Source organism: Anser anser (assembly GCF_964211835.1).
Source record: "Anser anser genome assembly, chromosome: 5".
Classification (NCBI taxonomy): Eukaryota; Metazoa; Chordata; class Aves; order Anseriformes; family Anatidae; genus Anser; species Anser anser.
In genome coordinates, this window is record NC_139725.1 from 4,285,417 (window position 1) to 4,293,544 (window position 8,128).

Genomic DNA, 8,128 nt, shown 5'->3' on the forward strand with positions numbered 1-8,128 from the left:
TGGCACATAGATTTGCACACATAACATTGGAAAATGTTAGGAAAGTCATAAATTAAAGCTACTCCTAATACTGAGAATCTTGCTTTACTGAGCATGTGTATGTGTCCCCTTTATACTATGTAATCTCCAGATGACCTTATTTTCATGTCACTGAGTACAAGATTTTTTATGTAAAATAAACTGTTAGTTTCAATCACAAAAAGAGAATTTTACACTTTTAAGAGACTAACAAAATTAACAAAGCTCCAGTATTTATTTATTTATTTATTTATTTTTCCATATGTATTTTACAGTAACCAGCTGAATGAGGTTTGTTTCTTACTGACCTTGTTTCTTAGGGAAACTTTGTATGTGCTTTTCCAATTGCTGTGCAGGGTTAGTTGTTCGGTATTATTCCTTAAAACATGGACAACTATTATCAACTTTTTTTTTTCCCCTAAATGCCCTGTTTAGTTGTAATAATGACATCATTAATTATGTGTCATATTTAATAGAAAAGGTCAGTTTCTTCACTGACAGACATTTTAGCATGAACAAAGTATGGACAGAATTTGTTCGCATTTCTAAATCCACTTTCAGAAGTATTCATGCCAATAACGTCCAATTTCTGAGAATCCAGATAAGTCCATACATAAAGAAAAGAAAACATTAGGACTCTTGTAGAGACATGCACACATGGCATTATGGAGAGACAACTGAAATTAAAGAGAAACTTTCAGTTACAGCAGGCTTTGGATTAAGCCCTAAATAGAAATAAATGGGTAAAAATGTCATCATGAGGAAATCCACACACAAATAAAGCTGTTTAGGAGAAAAACAATTGGTATGGGCAAAGTTCTTATAATATAATGCAACATAACCAGTGACCATGAGAGTCTATCAACAAATACTGAAATCTGTTACTCACTCCAAGGGATGCCAAGCAGGATGCCAATTTTCTGCCAAGAAATATCCTGCTGTCTATCATTCCCCAGCACATAATCACTGCTTCACTTGCATGCTGGAGCTCCTCCATACCTGTAAATGGAGCTTGTTTTCACTTTTGTTTTGTTTTCTGTAGCTGCACTCCTTTGATTTTATATATATATATATATATATATATATATATATATATATATTATGTTTTTTCCTGGGCTTAGAAGCAAGCATAATAAAGAACTTTTCTTCTTATATGCAATGCAAATACCTGAAAAGTTCAAATAACTTAAAGAGCCACAGATCCCAATCTCTGCCTTCAGGAGGAGCTATTTCTTCACTATTAGGAAAACTGTATCTTAATGACTTCAGTTCTGCAGCTGCTTTTCTAAGCTTCCATACACATCTTTGCAGCAGTGTCCTAAAATGGGCACTTGTCCTCCAGATCTGGGCAGATATAATGAAAAAGAAAACGAGAAAGGAAGATTATTTTCTCGCTGAGAAACAAGCACATCTGTGATGGGCCCTGTAAAAACAAACCTGACTATACTGGTATACTTGTACCATGTTCTGCTATACGACTAATGCTGTCACTGTTAGCATACAGTCCACAGATCCCTGGCTTGCACAAAATCCACAGAAGAAAGCACGCTGTTGTCAGGAAGCTTAAATTCATTATACAGGTGTCAATTATTCAGAGAGGGCTGAAAAATGCTACACTAAAAAAAAGGAGACTTCAGAAATGCAGCCTCTGGTGTGTAGGTGCTGAGCTTTGTGACTACAATTCAAAGAGCTGACTGTTACAAGTGCTGTACTGTATATGGTAATTGCCACCCTGAGAATATGGCAAGGTGAATCCGTTTACATATGTTCTCCAATATCTTGGCCAGAAACCTCTTCAGTGCTTTAAAATTCACTAACAACCTTGAACTGTGTGATATGATGAATACTCCCACTGAGGATTATGCAACCAGCATTAAAGGCCACCCTACTTTGAAATGAGAACATATACACAGGGATTTAACACACTTTAATTCACAGACATAAACTTTTTAGGTTTCACTAACTTTACTTTCTTGAGTATCCCCATATGGAAAAACCTGTACAAGCTTGAAACAAGAGAAAGTTATAGATGAATAAAATCAGCGAGCTTAGAATAAAACGAGGAAATTGTAGTAATACAGATTACTAAGAAGCTGAAAAGCATCTGCCACCTGCAAGAAAGGATTTGAAGTGATATCAAAGAGGAATTCTTCCTTAAGGACTTGTGCTACATAGTCAAAAAGAGAATAGTGCTGTTGAAAACAAGCATAAGAGTAGTCATCACAGATCCTTGGGTTGATTAAAAAAAACAACTGTCATAGCATCATTACATTCACTGTCTCTTGAGAATCCCTAACAGCTGAAGAGCCGTGTTCCACAATCAGCTTTTTAAGACCACATTGTTACAACCCTTATAAGGGTAGCATCACTGCTGTAACCCTACTTTAAACCCTAAGTTTGAATTACAATACATAGCTTCAGCCTATGTTACAAAACACTGAATCTTCAAATAAATACAGTTAGAAATGAAAAGCTACCTCATTGTCTTTTACTTAGCAAAACCCTGTGGGCGCAATTTAAGTTATCTGCTGAGCAACTTTTCAGTTCCTGACAGACAGCATCCTCGTCTTTGTTCTGAACCATCCTTATAAATTAATATGCGTGAAGCTTGATTTTAGTGTAATTTCAGCTGCCTGACGAGAACACTCTAGAACATGGGTTTAGGGATTAAGAACCTAGTTCTAGTGCCAGCTCTAAAAATAACTTCTTGTTTGTCTGGTTGTTTTTATAACTGGCAAACTTCAGCATCACTGCCACTACAAGGACAATACTTACCTGCTGCTCCTGGACTGTTGTAAGGCTTTCCTAACAGATGTGCATCATCTTTGTGAAGTGTTGTTTTTAGTTGCCGGATGTTTGTTAAGGCTGATATTTACTGACCTACTTACAGATTGGCCCCAAGATGTACTAGAAGATACTGCAATAAGGAAAAAAAGTATCAACAGAAAGCCCCCTGAAACAGAAGGTGTTGCCATTTAGGTGAAAGAGGTCTGTATGTTAGGACCAGGTCCTAATGCTGAATCCCAGATGTAGTACGGAGCAAGGTATCATGGCACACACTACTCCGTCAGTAATAAGATTCCTGTTTGAAAACAAGCCCTCTGTCAATCCAAATAGCTAAAAACTAAACAAAACAAAATAAACAAAAAAACCACTATGTTTAAAGACACATGAAAAGCAATATAATTGTATTTCTAGCCAGTGAGGGCAGGAGATTCTCCCTAAGGAAGGGAACAAGATGGTAATAATCGGGTAATCTTCTGATGTCCCCAGTCTGGAATGAAAATCTGCTGTTATGAGGTGCCATAGCTCATGAATGTGTTTGAACACTGAACTTTATAGCATGAGCAGTGCCAGAAGCCCATTGTCACATAGCTTGCTCCAGTTTTGTGTACATACAAGATCTTCTGCACTGGCAAAATAAACAATCTCATGAAATAATTTTCCGAGACATCAAGACTAAATGTCTGATAAAATTATACTTGCTTAGACAGTAAGAAGTTTTCAAGCCTTGAAAAAAATAAAAATGAAAAAAAAAAACACGAAGGGAATTAATTTATTTCTGATGTCATTTGGTAAGTTAACATAGCAAAGGTACGTGACTTCTTACAGGATACTCAAAAGCGCTTAAAAGAATTAGGAAGCGCAGTCTTATGAGGAGTTTGGAAATCCCATCACTTACTGTGTCCTGATCACAGTGACAGATACCTGCAGCCAAGCTCTAGGAGTCCGCATGGGCCCAACTGTATTCTGCGTGCACAGACAGAACTGCAGGACCAGGAGCTGGCTGCTTACGTGAGAGCTCAAACTTTGAAACAAGCTTGAGGAAAGAAAATTCTGAACAAATGATTTCCTTGTAATTTCATCCCATCTGTAAGCTTTAAAATCATCTTGATTTTAATGTTAAAATCTATAAACACATTTATAGCTTACATTCTGTCGGTTTGAGAAAGTTCGCTTTATAAATTACTGATACTTTTAATGGCATTGTGCCATCTGGAATAACCTCAGTTTAAAAAAATAACGTAGTTATGGGGTCAAATGTGGGAAACAGCTTGCATTGTAAACATCATCCCATGCGAGTATAAAGGTAATCAGAAATCACGAGACTCATTGTTTTTAAATCAGATGTGCGTGACAGAGTCAAAGACTGCAGTAACAACAGTTTTGAACAGCTGAGTCACATCCAAGGAAAAAAAGTACAAAAGGCAATTTGCAGCACAGTCACCAAGTTGTCTCAGTTTGCTACATAAAAGCATAAGTAGGCAGTTTGATTATCTGAATCACTGCAACGTGTTCAGGAATAGCAGTTTAAAACAACTGATGTGGCAAACTAAAACACAACCAACACATTATTGTGAAAAGACAGCGTATCAGATGGTTTTTCTTTTCTGTTTTTCTGCATATTTGGTGATGAAAAATGACACAAGGTAAAAAATTCAAGCCTCACTGAAAGCATTGGCAAGATTTCCACAGAATTCACCAGTGTCAAGATTTCATCCTAAGTGACTGGTTAGCTGTTCAGTTTCTACATGGGAGGCAGACAATTGTTCATACCTTACTGGAGTTCCTTCAGTGAGAACTGATCTGCTTCCTTAGCACACCAACAGTGCCTGCCATCCACCTGCCTCAAAACACTCCTGGGCAGCCTGTCAGCAGAACAGGGATGTAGGCAGGTCCAAAAAGTATTATTTCCATTCAGCTCACTAGAACTGAGGCACAGGGAGGGACAAGATTTGCACAAAAAATGGATAAACATGCACTTAATGAAAAAGAGGAATCTAAAATTTCTAGACAGTTAAATAAAATACAACATATAAAATAAGTTTTAATGCATTTTCATCCAGTACACAGGCATTTGTGAGTATCAGCTACTGAGCTATCATTCACAGCAAAATACCAAAACACTGAGATAGCTGTGCAAATCCTTTTCTTAGTTCCTTGGCAAGCAACAGAAAGAACTGACAAGCAGCTACACAATTAATTTTGAACACTTACAGAGCAGAAACCTAGATGATATATTCCATACATAAAGAACAACAGAAACACAGGTTCATGAAGTAGCACATAATCTGCAGTTAGATTAGCTCAAGATTTATATGTATAATTACTTTCTTCTAGTAATCAAAATGAGGCCTTTTGAGAAATCTGAAAGCCATCAGCCCATAATTCTAACAAAGGTGACTGCTGTTCTATCACGCGCTGTCCTTATTTGACAAGCAAAGATATGTTATTGGTGAGTGCATGCTTCTCTAACACCAGGAAAAAGCTTGCAAATATTGTTTTAGGAGAGCAGCGAGAGCACAGGGGAACTAATTAGAATTCCACATGATCAAACCCAAAATTTTCTCTGACACCCGTCAAACATCAGTAGAAATTTTCTGCCTAAACCACCAAGTAACCCACTGTCCTAGTTTACTGAAATAATCAAAGACAAAATATTCTGATACTGATCTAGAGTCTTCATCTCTTCAGGGCAAGAACTCCAGATTGCTGTGTGACATTCAGTCCTTGTTTTATCCTTATATATAAGATTAATACTAAATGAATAATAAAATTTGCAAAAAGCTAAGATTCAAGAACTGGGAATGCATTTATTTACTATGGACCGGATTGATCTCATTCTTTTTTAATGGGCAGCACTCAGGTAGGGGTCAGATACTTACAGGTAAAAACTGATCTCTCGTGCTCATTGCTTTTATAGACCTCACTGATGTCTATGCTTGTTGAAAGTCCCTCTTCTTTTGTTCATCAAAAGGGAGCAGAAGCCAGAAAGTTTGAATTGATGGCACTGGTTCATCATGACAGATATCATTTGAGTTCACACCAATGTTTTTTGATCGTGCAGCTACAAGAGCTCTTTTCACTAGAGGTCCTTTAGTTCTAGTACTTCAAGAAGACAGCTAGCTGCAAACTCCAGCACTATTGTAAGGCAACTTGAATAATTGCCCAGTATTTAGTACAAAACCATTCTCATAAACTTCTTAGCATCAGAATTTGTAACGATGGCTTATGACGTGACTATTTTATGGGACAAATGCACCTATGTGTGCCATATTTTATCCTACAAAAGGAACAGAGTGATGTTTAGCTTTTGGAAAATAAAATCTCTTTCAGGGCACCAACACATTTTAGTCCACAAAATCACTTTCAGCCTTTTGAAAAGAAAAATAAGGCAGCACTACAAAGTGGATTTGTGTAACAGTTTGCCTCTGGGCTTGTGGACAGTTTTGCTCATTGATTTGCAACCAACGGTTTGGAATCTCTGGTTACTGAATAGTTACTGAGAGAAATTGTGATTACATTTTAGGGAAGCTTTTTTATCTGCTTCCTTTTAATATGTTAATTTGCTCCACCGAAAAGCCAAAGGGCCAAATTCACCCCTCTGATAAGGCTTCTATTATAGGAGCATCACTGGATATGCACTGAAGGCATTATTCATCTGTGGAGTGATCACCGAGTAATATTGTCAAAATAAACACTTTTGAGTTGCACGTCCTTGAAGAAAAGATAAAGGGATTGTGAAGAGAATGAGAAGGAACAGAACATCAGAGATGAAGAAAATTAGATAAAGGGCCAGGAAGAAACTGTTTGATGTAAACAGAGTGACAAGTTAGATTAAGAACTCTCATTAAAGCATGCAGTATTTGCCTATAAGCAATTCAGGCAGGGAATTTGTTTACAACGCTCTGCCAAAATCAACAGCAGATGCAAAAAATCATCAGTAGTGGGATTTTAAATAATACTAAATCTACTGTATCCAAACACTCACTAGGACTATGTGAAGGAAACACACAGCTCAGTACCATTATATTCTTTGACGCACTGAGTGAACAAGGCTATGCCCTGTTGCACATTAATGTGCAGCCCCTCCAGAAGCCACTACTAATAAGAGAGTGTCACTAATTACTTCTAGGTTACTTTAGTATGCATATCTCTCTGAAAATATATACCGGTACTAAGATTTTGTTGCTGGTGTGGAGGAAAATCTAACTGTGAGGACTGTGTAATCTCGGGCATGATTGTACACTCAGACAGAGCCTGCTGTGACTTTAGCAAGTTAGCAAAACAAAATTTGGAGATGTGCTGGAAACTTGTAGTATCACCTTGCACTGTTAAGTAGCAGTGCCCTTCACTAGAAAGTGTCCATCAGAAATACAGATGCTAGTCTAAATTAAAAGCAACTTCTTCTGGAGCAGATGGCAATGGTCAAGTGAATCAAAAGAACACAGTACCTTGCTCAACAACAGTGAGGTATTAGGGGCTTGGCAAAAGCCACTCAGTATAAATCCTATTGCGACTGAACCAGATTTAACGAGAGCTCCTCATTGCTGTTAGCCCCAGGTTAACGTCCCCCTCTAGTGACCTCAATTTATGGTAGGGAATTTTTTTTTCAGCAGCATGTTGGCTGATGTCCCTGTATGATTCTGTTAAGATTATGGGAATTTGAGTCACCACTTTCCTCCTGGCATGCTTACAGGTTAAAAAAAATACCTGGCCTGGAAAGGACATGCAGCAAGGGTGAAGTTACACAATGTGCTGGCAGCAACACTCTCCCAAGAAGCTGATCTCTCTGCCTTTTCCCAGCCCCTCATTCTCACCCTTGTGCAGGAGTTCATTGCACATGAGCTTCCTTTTCATACCAATTCCCTGTGGGGCCATGATGCAAGTCAGACCATTGTTATGATCCAGGTTAAAAATAACCCCTCCTAAACCAACTCGACTACTAAAGCCAACGAATTGTATATTTGCACCAGAAGACACTTAGTTCCTTTAACACAGCTTTGTGCGCAGACAGAGCCAGAAAGCTATGTCAGGTGCCACTTTCTCAGGCTGTAAAGACGACCTATGACTGGTGATCCACAAAATTAAAGCCACACAGATTCAACCATTCCTGTGCTGCAGAGTTCTTGAAACCCAGATCAGACGTAAGTATCAGAACTAGGAATTCCTATCTGTTTTTGCAGTAGTCCGAACAAAAATTCTGGTTATCACTGGAGCTAGTTTTTAAAGACTGACAGGATGTACCAAAGGCTTAAGGGCTCTGTTAAAATCCAAAGTGTGATCACAGATAGGAACGTGAGGTGGTGGGAAACCACCAAGTAGAGGG